This window comes from Tenebrio molitor, chromosome 3 (assembly GCF_963966145.1).
Source record: "Tenebrio molitor chromosome 3, icTenMoli1.1, whole genome shotgun sequence".
NCBI lineage: Eukaryota > Metazoa > Arthropoda > Insecta > Coleoptera > Tenebrionidae > Tenebrio > Tenebrio molitor.
In genome coordinates, this window is record NC_091048.1 from 14,603,691 (window position 1) to 14,617,557 (window position 13,867).

The 13,867-nt window shown below is 34.8% G+C and overlaps 1 long non-coding RNA gene across 1 annotated transcript; it reads right to left on the minus strand.

Annotated features, from left to right (window-relative positions):
• Nucleotides 1-10,293: 10,293 nt before the first annotated feature.
• Nucleotides 10,294-11,279, minus strand: LOC138125363 (uncharacterized). The gene is made up of 3 exons (XR_011157425.1): nt 10,838-11,279; nt 10,687-10,776; nt 10,294-10,636 (listed from the first exon to the last, which is right to left on the minus strand). It is a non-coding gene; the product is annotated as an uncharacterized lncRNA (long non-coding RNA).
• Between the last annotated feature and the right edge of the window lie 2,588 nt (nt 11,280-13,867).

The window sequence follows — 13,867 nt, forward strand, 5'->3', positions numbered from 1 at the left end:
TAATTTTTTTATGCCAAATTTGTCCCTAATAATTATTTCTTCAGCTGATTTTTTTAAGTAAACAATAAATATCTTTATTTAAATAAATTTATACCTCACTTTTCATACATTCCACTCACGAATTTTTTACAAATTATTATTATTATTATTAAATTAAGTTAAATTGCAGAGGCAGACCTTTTACGCAATTTTTGTTTAAGCAATTAAGAAGTAAAATTTAATTAAACAGTATTGTCGGATGAACTAAAGCGGAGGCTTTAGTTCATTCTTCATTTTTTCGTAAATAAATTAGTGCACACTTTCTTCAGGTTAACATGAATCGCTTATTCTACTGAATTTTTTTTCCTTATGATTTTATCAGATCCTTTATAATTTTTTGTTTGGATTTTTTTAAAAACTTTCCTCGTTTAGGTATACAGGGTGGTCCAACACTTACGATTTTTGCGATTACGCGGTTTCTAATTATCGAAAAAAATTTACGCTTGGCTAGGAAGAGACACACATATGAAGCTATAAGCCTGTCCCATTATTTTATTAATAATTATCAATTGGGTTTCGTGTCAGGAGGCGATAAAGTGAAATTAATCAAAATTCGATTTTTTTTTCTTAATCTAACTAGGTTCAAAATAATACAGAAAAGAGAAATCTGAAAATAAAAAAATTAAAACGCATCACATTGCCGATTATTTGCAATTAATGAAAGTGCCGCACAACTGACAGGAATTTATGACGTAGTTATACTAACTGCCTAATCAGTAATCACAAACCAAACCAGAAGTAAGATTTACAACACCCCATCGCCAAACTGCAGGTACTTACCCTGTCAGGACCGAACTCGACTATTTTACGCCTAGCAATTTCGGCAAACATTCTGAAAAAAATTTCAAATTAATTACGTAATGAAGTTGAAATTATTCAATATTCAGTTTTCTAAAATATCTATTTTTCATTTAAAGAAAAATCCTTTACGGATGAAAAGTTGCTGCGAATCGTTTCTATAATACACTGGAATTTCACCGGTACTGACCTGAAAAATGGTTTGGGGGAACCGACAGCCCTGCGTCAAAAAGATTTATTGTGGGGGCCATCACATTACGAGCTGTCCTATTCAGCTCTACCATAAACGGTCTTGGATTCCAGCTTTCTTTAACTTGATATTTGATCGCAATTTTCACTATTACCTAATTATAATTCAAAGTCGCAAGTGGATAAATCAAAAAGGTACGGAGTTTTATAACTAGTAGAGAAAAAAAAACTTTCAATATTTGGACCAATTTGATATTAAATCGTTATAAAGTTAGCTCCATCACAAAAATTTAATTGCACCTACATACAGGCTGCCGTAGCCCGTTCGTTAGGAACTTTCTGATTTCCCAAAATCGTATTAATATTAGCCGACTATAATCGACTGCTCCAAATTCAAATAAAATTTGAAATTTTTAAAATGGCGACACTTCCGGAAATACCGGAAATTGACGCCCTCTTTGTTTTTTTAAAAGGAAAGGCCCATTTTGACTTCATATTTCGATTCTACGTTAAATTTTGAGTTTAGAACGTTCTTTTGTCAATATTTATCTGTTATCGTTTTTGACCTATGTCATCTTTTTCGCAAAAAAGCGGGATTGGGCTTCATTAAAAAATTTATAACTCCTGAACAGTTAGAAATAGATAATTGACTTTTTTAAATTCTTAAAGGCTTGGCCAATCTGTTGCACCATTAATGATTTTTTTTTATGTTTCATACGCCTACTGCAAAATTTAAATGGCAACTACCGTTTCTGATAACAGATGTAATTGTAACATTTAATTTTAAGGCCACTTTTATTAACATTATGTATGCCTATTTCCAGCCGTTGTGGAGTAATTTCTATTTTTTGAATAAAATATACTTTTTTTATCAAGCAAGTGTTTTATTTGAATTTTTATTCAAAAATCGCATGCAATAGACAGTAGATAATAAGATATTAAATAATTAGAAAATTAACAAAAAAAAAAATTTCAATGTAAACGGTGCACATTTACATTAAAAATATTTGTTTGTGAATTTGCTTATTTTTTCTTATTTTGTTAAACATAATGTCGCTAATAGCGCAAAAAATCTTTGGGAATTCAGTAAAGAAAAATCAATTATTTATTTCCAATGGTTCAGGAGTTACACATTTTTTAACGAAGCCCTGCAACCCCACTTTTTCGCGAAAAAAATGACATAGGTCAAAAACAATGACAGAAGGACGTTCTAAACTCAAAATTTAACGTAGAATCCAAATATGAGATCAAAATAGGGCCTTTCTATTTAAAAAAACAAAGATGGCGTCGATTTCCGGTATTTTCGGAAGTGTTGCCATTTTGAAAATATTTTATTTGAACTTGAAGCGGTCGACTATACAGCGTGTTTTCGAAGTTGAGGCGTTCCTTTTAACATGTGATAGTATGCGTTGTTCTAAAGAATTTTAGCCAAAATCACCTTAGTAAAATGTGTACGGCAATGAAGATACAATAAGTTAATTTTTTTGAAATTTTTGAAACCGGTCCTGCTGAAATTTGCGCTGATTTGTTAGAAATTGGAATTGACAAAAAAAAAAAAAATCAAATGAGCATGACGATAATCAAAACTACTGTCAGAGTTGTCATTTAATTAGTCGAAATGGCTTTATTAGGAAAATAATGAGCTCACAGATATGTTGCAAATGCATGGGCAATGTTATCACGTTATCAGAATGCATCTGCAGCGTCCAGAGAGTATTGCAAAGCGATTTCCGGAAAGACACCATTCTAGGCCAGGTTAGTTATTAATCTAGTACTGCGGAGAAATGGACAGGACCGGACTTAAAATTTTAGAAAACAATAAAAATATACAATCAATTATCTCCGTTAATACAAACATTTTACTAAGAAGATAATAATGTGTAGTACCTCGTGTTACAAGGAACGCGTCAACTTCGAGAACAGCCTGTAGTCAGCTACCAATTTTCGTATTAATACGATTTTGGGAAATCAGAAAGTTTCTAACGAACCGGCTACGTGAATCACCGTGTATATTCACGTACTTCGGTCCATAATTTTAATTTTTCTTTTTGCTTTTACCAAGACCTCTTTCTTTTTTAATATGTACACATAATCGTCCACTGATATTTCTTCTTCTTTTGTTTTGTCATTCTTTTTTATTCCTATCTTATTTTTTTTTTTGTTTTCTACTTGTTGTCTATGATTATATCATTTTTCAGATATGCAGTGCGTTCGTAAAGTTCGGAATAAATTCAATAAAAGTGTAAGTACTATCGCGGCCAAAATACTTTGGTCGTCACTTTTTGACACTTCAAATCTAAATCAAGTATTAATGTCAATATACATGACAATTTCAAATTATTCTTGTCAAAAATATGGCACCTTTAGTTTTTGATAAATATAGAATCGTCTTACTTGCTTCTGAAGGTTGTCTAAACCGCGACCATGTTGATCTTTTGCTTTTGGACCCTGCCTCCGCAGCTGGGATTTACCCCACCCGTATGACACCGAGAGATTAAAATAATTTTGACAGTAGTAAAAAATAAGGTTAAACATCCTAAAGTTTGCTTTACAATTGAATGTCATTTATGTCACATTGACGACCAAAGTATTTTGGCCGCGATATAACTTACATATTAATTTCTGAGAAAAATCCTCGAAAAAATCAACTGCACACTACTCCAAAACAATCCCTTTTTCTATCCTTCACTGTTCATCGTTCTTTTTTTTTAGTTACCGGAGTGCGAAATATGTGCCGGGACATTTTTTTAACATTGAACATAGCCCATACTTATTCCCTATGTTCACTTTTAAAAAACACAGGTCAATGTATGTAATCACGTAACCAAGGTAACGAAAATAAGTACTTGACAGTTTAACAAAATGGTCAAGTTATTTGAAGAAGAAATACACATAATGCAGTTATTCTATGCCAATCAGAGCATTAGAAATGTGCGTAACATTTCCAATGCAACACATGATAGACCAATTCCATCAATCGGAACAATTTTTAACATGATTTCAAAATCTCTGGTGTTCGGTATAGTTGGTTGCATAGCAACTCACAATGCATTGATCTGTGCTTTTTAAAATTGAACATAGGGAATAAGTATTATTTATTTATTGATAATTAAGAAACCATCTAGATAATCTTCAGAAATTGAAAACTTTTATCACTTCCAAAAACAACGACGCCAAGCTGATTCAAGAGCGGAACGAGTCGAAGAAAGCCGACAGTAACCTGTTAGATCGTCCTCAACTACGCACACAAGATACGGAAAAACGACCTTAGTTCTTGGAGTAACTTGTAGTTTACGCAAATGTTGAGGCCCAAACTGAAGTTAGCCAACATCAAGGAGCAGCTCTACTCGGCGACCACGACAAATTCGTTGACAGACGACAACAGCGGTCCTCACCACATCATCAGCAGTGTATACCGTCGAATTTCAATTTCCTAAAGACTTTGACTTCGAATAGTAGCCTTCGTTAATTTTAAAAGAAATAATATGTTTTCAGATAGTCTTAATCGTTCAACAAAACGATGCACTAAGAATGGGTAGTTTGTGAAAAGCGATTTAAATAGTCAATAATAAACCACTTCCTGCCTAAACAAGAAGTAAACTTACCCGAGCGAAAATCAATAACAATACAGTTGTATTTCAGCATCTGAGATCCATTCATGGATGGAGTACTTCGCCCACCCCTCTTGTACTTGCAATGGAATAATGGACTTTACAATTTACTACGTAGTCTATTACTAGCGACGCACAAAAGTCACGGAATCTTTTTTCTGACAGGTAGCTGGGAGGCTTTGTTGTCAGTCAAGCTCTGTTGTTGTTGCTTCGAGGAATTTCATTTTTTGCCATATTCCAAGGGTTAGGACTGAGGCATATACGTGAATCGAGAACTTACCCTGAACCTTTTAGTGGTGTCAATTCAAATTTTCTTCACATAATCCGGTTTTTCACAATGTTGTCTTTTCCAAGACTCTTCTTTGTTTTATTTTGGTTTCTTTCTTTTTGTATATCTAGGTCAGTATACAGGGTGTTTGGAGTATAAGGTAACAAACTTCTACTGTGTAAAGAAAAACACAAAATAAAACTTTTATTCTAGTAACATTTTTTAGTATGTGTTATAATAATAAGGCGCCAGCTAAGGCATTTTCCTTTACAAATCTTAATTAGCTTGATATTAATAATTACAGATACGAACAGTGGCTCTCAAACAGTCGAAACAGAGTTTAGTCAGTTTAGTTCAGCATAATAAAAAAAGCAAATTGAAAAAAATGTCACTAAGGGCCGGTTTCACCAACGTGAGTTAAATTTAACTACATATTAAAATAGACGAAAACACTGTTACAACAATAGGTAACTAAAGTAACGAAACATTTTAACCTACCGGGTGGGGCATCGTATACGGGCACGCGAGAAATCGCGACTTCTAATTAAATTAAATTGTCGAAATACCTAACCTATACCTAACTAATTATTGGTAAGGTATATTTGAGAATTTTTAAAAAAATGTTTGTTAATAAATAAGGCCGTAACAGTTTTATTAGTTTTGTCAAATTAACTGTTAATTTACCTATAAAATTTTTACACTAAATGAATCTGTATCTGCTAGCGCATCAAACCCTGGTGGCACAATTACAAATTTTGACTTGGTTAGCTAAATAATTCGCTTTTTTAAACGCAAACCAGACGCGTGATTTATGGCACAATGGTATAATTTCCCAACAAAAGGTATTGCCCACCGTTTTAAACCTTTTTGTCATAAAATTGACAGTTTCCATTGTCACCTAAATTTAGGACAGCACAAGTAGCAGGTCATAAATAAAAATGATTTTGAAAGTTGAAATGTAAAACAGCGTTTAATTCAAAATCTAATTGGTGTTTTTTTCCGCTGATTTCGCAAATAATTATAGGAAGTGAATCTGGGTAGGTTAGTATAAAAATCAGAATTTGACTTTTTGGTTGAAATTTACATTTTATTTTTTTTTTTTGGCTTTGTTTGTAAGTGAAAAATTATCAAAAAATTATGAAATATACCTTACCAATAGCCAGGTAAGTGTGAAAAATTTCGACGCTTTTATTTAATTAGAAGTCGCGACTTCTCGCGTGCGCGTATACGATGCCCCACCCTGTACAGTTAACTTTAACTCAGGTTGGTGAAACCGGCCCTAAGAAAAGTTGTTCATTTAACCTAGCTGTGCATCTCAGAAAAGTTTGTTACCTTAAACACCAAATACCCTGTATGTATGTATCTCTGCATAGAGCTTCGCCCTGAGTTTCGACCTCAGGACGTGTACAAATTGGTCGAGGTGAGCCTCTAATTCTAATGTAAGGGTGCGTACAGACTACGCGAACCAAGCCTTTAATGTAATATAATTGTAATGCTAATGAATGCAATGGTTGTCGAAAAATTGGTGCAACAAACCCGCCGCGAGCCTCCGACGACCCGCCTGCGAACAGAGAACGAGAGAAATAGGAACTTTTTTAGAGTCATGATATGTATATACGGGGTGATCAAGAAGGACTGTTTAAGTTGGTAACACTGGATCGTATTTTAAATCGTACAACAGGAGTAACTTCCGGTTGTTGGTGGCTTGTCGTTGTTAATGCTATACCTATATCAGATAAATAAACCAACAAAACATATCCAGTTGCAGTGTTCTAAATAACCGAATTAAAAAAATTTCTTAATTGTACTGCCAACTTAAACAGTCCTTCTTGATCACCCGGTACTATTCCGGACAAGGAATCTTGGCCACAACTGACATTTAACTGACAAATATGTGTGAACTGGCCTTTATTGAATATAACCCAACTTTTGACTCGATAATGCCATTTCCCTGCTTTTTTGATGTCACAAGAAAAACTTCAAAGTGTTTTTTAATAACTGTCATTTATTAATGACACTTAAGGGTCCCACATACTGCGTTTTTGTTCGACGGTTTTGTTCGAACAAAAACGACGAACACGAGTTGCACACACACTTCAGCTTTATTTAAAGGTTTTTCCGTTGACCGCTTGTTAATTTTAATATGAATGAATTATTTTGTCTAACATTATAGTGTATTAATGGACCTCACACTATTTTTCATTAATCAACGATTTTTGCGATTTTGACGTTTTGATGATATTTTGATGTATAAACAACCTCGAACATGCATTGTTTGCACTTACCAACACTGCACCAGGTAGTGCAGCAGGGTTTTCTATATTTTATAGCTCCATATCTGCACAATTACGAATTCACTTTTTCAAAAGCCGACCTTTTTGGTTATGTGTGAATGTGAATGCAGTTGACGTCTTCTGACACTCTTTGTGGAAAAGTGAATAGAAAGTGTTGAAAAATTTAAAAATGGCCTATCCTGAGGACAAAAAAAGGACGAAGGTATTTTATAAGGTCTCATCTTTATCGAAAAAGATGAAATTGGTTTGATTTGGCTTTAATTTGAATTTTTGTCACAAAAAGAAAAAAGTTTGCGGTCAACGAAAAATTTTTGTAATCAACTCGTTTGTTAATGGGCGACTAATAATCTCAACTATTAAAGGCACTCACTCGCTACACTCGTTCGTGCTTTAAACAATTTCGATTATTAATCCCCTTCATTAACAAACTAGTTTATTAAATAACTATTAATGAGTGAGTAAATATCAAGTTATATTTGTATGCAGTGGCGGCGGCATTAGCTACGGTGCGATCAATTAAAAAATAAATCGAGTCGGCGTGTTACCTATGGCAACCCATGCTATAGCATAGGCTCCAAAGCACTTCTCGATTTATTTTTTAAATGATCGCTCGGTATAAACGCATATATTTTCCATAAACACGGAAGACTGCGAAGAGTTCTATAAATTCCAGTAAGAACTTTCGGTACTACACCACTGCAAAAACCGACGTTTTTTAAAACCGTTCACCGCACACACTTCCGATTTGCTCGAATTGACAAATCTGTCGAACAAGTTCGACGGACATAATCAGGGTAAACCTAATAACTGCCTCATTTTTGTTCGCGAGCAAAAACGACGGTTTTCCAGACACACACTTCAGATTTGCATCGTTTTTGTTCGAACAGACTTGTTCGTCGAACAAAACCATCGAACAAAAACGCAGTCTGTGAGGGCCTTTAAAGATGCAAAAGACGTACACACTTAAATGGCGAATTCCTTTCTGTTCGTCAGAAAACCTACAGCAAGCGGAGCAGCCTGAACCGTTCGCAGACGAACGCTTACATTACATTTTACATTACAGGCTCGGTTCGCGTAGTCTGTACGCGCCCTAATTTGAATGGGGCTGCGAGCCCCGAACGAGCACGCTACTAGCCACTCGCGAGCTTCTCGAACCAATCCGTTAGCTGTCGGTTTTTCTAAAGAACAGAAAGGGATTCACCGCTTTAGTCTGGACATCTTTTAAACGCAACAACCCTCTTGCGGACATAGACAATCCATTCGAAGAATGGTGTACTGTGCTCGCGGGCGGATCGTTGGAAGCACGCGATGTGTTCATCGCACCAATCTTGCGACTAGCATTAGATTACATGTTACATTATTTACTGTCAGCTCCTCTTTAACAAAAGACGGTCGCCGCCTGACCACTGGTGATTAGCCCCATTGAATGGGGCGAGATTATCCATATCATCCCCCAAAAGAGCCGTCGACTGACCGTAGGTGCAAAAGGGTGGGCTTACCGACACCCTCTCATTGTGGACGGCCCTTTACCACGTACCTTTGCCTCTAACGCCTCCACTCGGGCGGCAAAGTCCTGTTGCGACGATTTCGATTTTAATTACCCATCTCGGGTTGTTAGTCGGCACGGGAACATCCGGTCAAGGTGGAAGTTTTTGTGAAGTGCGGTCGCGGACCGTAGCGGACCCATTGAATATTGATGATACGTGATTTCATTCATAAAACAAACAGTTTTTGTAGGGAGAAAATATTTTCAGCTCGGTCGAGTGGAACAAGACTAGCGGGAGGCGAAAAAACGCAATTAGACACCCGACGGTGCCAGGAAGGAGGATGTTGACAAGTTTTAAGAGATTTTAATAATATTATAATAATACGGATGCAGAGTGCGTCAAAAATCTAATAAGACTTATTGTTATGTTCTAACTTACAGCACACGTAACACGTCGTTCAGGCCGTATTAATTTATCATTTCATTCTCCCTCCTACGAAAGTGTAATTTTCTAAGTATTTTGATAAGGCAATCGAAAGCGAAAGTAAAACATGCTAGGCCATCGGTGGCTAAGTATGAAAAACTTTCGGGCCCTGGACGACAGATAAGGAAAAACGTCAAAAACATCATTCGTTGCACACCATTTAATGACATTTTCATGTCATAAGCTTGATTGTACATAATGGTCTCTGGATTTGTCCGGCAACACATTTTTGCACGCACTATATGCAGCTGCTTCAATGAAATTCATTTTACACTGACCTGACCAAGTATTCAACGATATTTGATAAATGTCATAATAGTACGTATATTACATCATTAAGAGTTGAAGTGTCTTTTTGTGGCTAGCCCAGAGATTGAAGGCCGAAACGCAGTTGAGGCCGACAACTGGGCGAGGCACAAAAAGACCTTCTACTCTAAATGATATACAGGGTGGAAACTTTAACTGGAATAAAATTCATAACTTCGAAACTAGCAATTTTTGTAAAAAATACCGAAACAGTACAATTTTTATTTTTCCTTGCCCACATTTTGACGCATATGGTTTTTGCATATCTGCTCCCGGAAGTGCGCAACCACCCCCAACTTTTTGGTGCGCCAGGAAATTCAAACCTAAAGAGGGAAAGTTAGATGACATGTAAACTAATTTCTATTGAAGACATACCACATGATTCCCTAATAGACCAGGTCACAAATTTATAGAAAATCGTTCTTGAAATGCTCTTGAAAATAGAGCACGTGTATTTTCTTCCACACAGATGTCCCAGTTATGGAGTATCCTTCACACAAATTAATCCTGCGTAAATGACTTTGGAGGTGAAATCAAAAGGATGGAAATTAACTTATATTCTTGTATTTTCAACGCGTATGAATAGGGAAAATTTGTCCGAATTTGTTCACTTCATTAGCAACTATTGTTACATCTACTCCACAATAAAGTCGAATGTGCAAGCACACTGCTTTGTAAATGTTTCTATGGAAATGATCGAGAGGAGTTTGTGACTGACGGGCACGTTTTACCTTTGATTATTATTATTGCTAAACTACCAAGATACTCAGGTAATCTCCTTTAACTCAGCAGCGTACTACAGAGTGATCAACAAGGACTGAAGCTGTTGGCAACAATGACAACATGATGAAAATTTCAGTGAAGTTGGTAGCATTATATTTTCAGTTGTCAATTTTGACGGGCAAATTCAAACTTCAAAATCAAGTGTCATTTTTGTATCAATTTATTAATTAAAATGGTTTTTACACTAGAGCAAGACATTTTTATTGGTATGACTATGGCGTACTTTCGGACTTGAAATGTTAATGCTGCTAACGATTGGCAGTATTCCACGGAGCAGGGACGATGCATTTCACCAATTTCAATGTTCCCCGAGCCTGTTGTTACCTTAGTTCCTTAGTTGCGTTTACGCAGCATTGCACGAGATTGGTGCAACGTTACCTACAAACAGGTGATGTGAAAAAGGCAAAACCTACTGGTAGAACACTTACAGAAGATGTAGTTGAGAATGTTCGAGGTAGAATGAACAAAGCCCTCGAAAGACAGTGCGAAAGCTTTCACTCCAAACAGGTGATTCTTATCTAAAACACACGCATCCAAAGTTTGTTGGGCACGTTTAATGCAGGGCCTAATAATCCTTACCATTAAAAATCCCGTCATTCCTTTTCCTTACTTTACAGGCTTGTCATATGGAAGTTGCCTAACCATTTTAAAGAAGAAATTAAAGTTCCACCCTTTCAAATATTCCCGGATCCAATCTTTGCATCCCGCAGACATTCAACTCGAAAATAATAACGCATAAAACATGTTTCTGTTTCTCAGGACGGGCATGCGGGCACGGCCTGTCGCTTTTATGAATATCAAAACAGTGGGCCATTTAATTAAGTACAGCTAATTACTTTTTATACTGTTTTTTGTCGTTTTGTACGTATCGTGATTTAAAACCACCAACTCGTAACATAACCTACATTTTTTGACGTTCACAACTTGCAGCGGGTGCCAACACTAACGCACAAAAAATTTTCATACTTTGGGAATATTTTGCTGTCATTTGCTGCCAACAGCTTCAGTCCTTGTTGATCACTCTGTAGCAATTTTGACCAAATTTTCAATCATTTGTATCAAGAAAACGAAAAAACTTTTATAAGAATTTTTTTTGTCTATGACTTCTTCTCATTATCACCAATTACCGTTTTTTTTTTAAACTTATTTCAGAATCACCTTGTATAAGTATAATGTATTTTGTGTATTTTTACACCAACAACAAACAAGAACTCATTCTTTATTTTCAACATATAATCGTGTCAAAAATAAATTACTCCCTAAAATTCGAACTTTTAGGGAAATAACGTTTTTCATAATGTGTGTAACTAGAATTTTCAAAAGTTATTTTGAATGCCTAAGGTTGGTTACTATGAATTGAGAGATTAAGTCCAAGTAAATATGCCGCCAGAAACCAAAATTGATTGTGAAACGAAAAAATATCTATCACATCTATCACTTAAAGCCGTTTGACACGATGACAGTTTTGATATCAAATTTAACACCAAAAATAATATTAAATATTTCGGTGCGTAGCATCTAGATATATACATATTAATACGTGAAGGAAAACTTTTGTACCCCTTTTTTAGCAAATTGCGCGCACGGAAGAGTGTGACAGTGTGAGATTTGGCTAGTTAAAGTTTATGTGGAGAAGGAGTGCAGAAAGATAAAATTTATGTATAATATACAGGGCGTCCCCAACAAAACAGACAAATCCATAGCTCTCTTATTTATAAGAGGATTTTAAATATCTGTACACCAAATTAAATGGTTGTGAATAAGCTACAAAATGGCGTACTAAATTCACGTAAAACCCAAAGTGCTTCAAGGTTAAACTGTCAAAATATTTTTTTGAAATACGGACACATACTTTTTTTTTAGTAATTCAGATAGAGATTTTTATTCTGAAAACAACAATGTATGACATGTGTAATCTCATATAAAAAAAAAAATAACACTACATTCTGAAACTGTTGTAATATTAAATTCATATTTGATATTAATTAGTGAGCAGTTGCTATAAAAACAAATGAATGTTATAAATAGTTTTGAATAAAAATAATATAAACAAAAAGTCTGTCAATAGTTTATTGAATTAAAAGGATTCTTCTACAAAGGGTTATTGGGCCCAGGAGAATATTAAAAGAAAGAAGATTTAATAGAAGAAGATGAGTGGAAATGTAATAAGAATTGAACCACTGGGAAAAGAAAATTATGATACATGGAAACTTCAGATGGAGGCAGTTCTCGTAAAGAACGAAATGTGGGGATATGTAAATGGATCTATTGAAAAACCAAATAATGAAGAAAATACGATTTGGGAAGAAAACGACAAAAAGGCAAGAGCAGATTTAATATTAGCGATAAATCCCAATGAACTAAGGCAAATAAAAAATTGTGTAACTTCAAATGGAATATGGAAAAAATTAAAGGAGCTTTATGAATCAAAAGGTCCTGCAAGAAAAGCTACGTTGTTAAAACAACTGATAATGTCCAAAATGAATGAAGGAGAAACGATGAAAAATCACTTAAATAATTTCTTTAATATCATCGATAAATTAGAAGAAATGGAACTAAAAATTGTAGATGATCTCGTAACAATATTGTTACTGTATAGCATTCCAGATTCATATGAAAATTTCCGGATCGCAATAGAATCTCGTGATGAGTTACCGAAGCCAGAAACACTGAAAATAAAGCTTACGGAAGAATATGAAGCAAGAAAAAGTAGAGAAAATCAAAATTCTCCGGGTGCTCTATTAATTAAAAAATGTTATAAGAAAGAAGATGGACCAAAATCATCAAAGGAAAATTTAAGAAAAAATAATTTCAAAGAAGCATTCAGATTTAAATGTCATTATTGCAAGAAAATAGGACACAAAGCTGAAAATTGTTGGTCAAAAGCCAAAGCAAGAAATGAAATTTCGAAAAAGGCAGAAGTTACCGAAACAGTTCTTCAAATCAATAGAACCAAATCAGAAAGCCAATGGTGGTGTGTGGACTCAGGAGCGTCTTCGCACATGTGTTCATCAAAAGATCAATTTCAAAATATCGCTCAAAATTATCAAGTCCTAAATTTGGCAAATCACAGTTTCACAAAAATAAGAGGAACGGGAAATGTGAAAATAAAAGTGTCAAATGAAAATAATTTACGATCTGTCAATTTGAATAATGTCATGTATGTTCCTGATTTACGTTCAAATTTGTTATCTGTCGGAAAAATCACAGATAAAGGTTCAACGGTGATATTTGAAAACAACAAAGTCTACATCCTTGATAAAGATGGAAAAGAAATTATGATTGGTCAAAAAAGAAATCACCTTTACTATGTTCGCGAAATTCTAGACAAAAAGGGAGAGACAGCAGCTGCAAGTATGAACATTTCAAGAACAAAAATACAAGAGTGGCATGAAAAATTTGGACATATTAATGAACAACAATTAAAAGAACTTGCAAGAAGTAACGAAGTTTATGGTTTGAATATTGGATGCAATGAACATTTAATAAATTGTTCAATTTGTTTGAAAGCAAAACAAACTAGAAAATCTTTTTCAAGAAATGAATCACATAAAAAGGAAACATTATTGGAATTAATTCACACCGATATATGTGGACCAATGAGAGTAA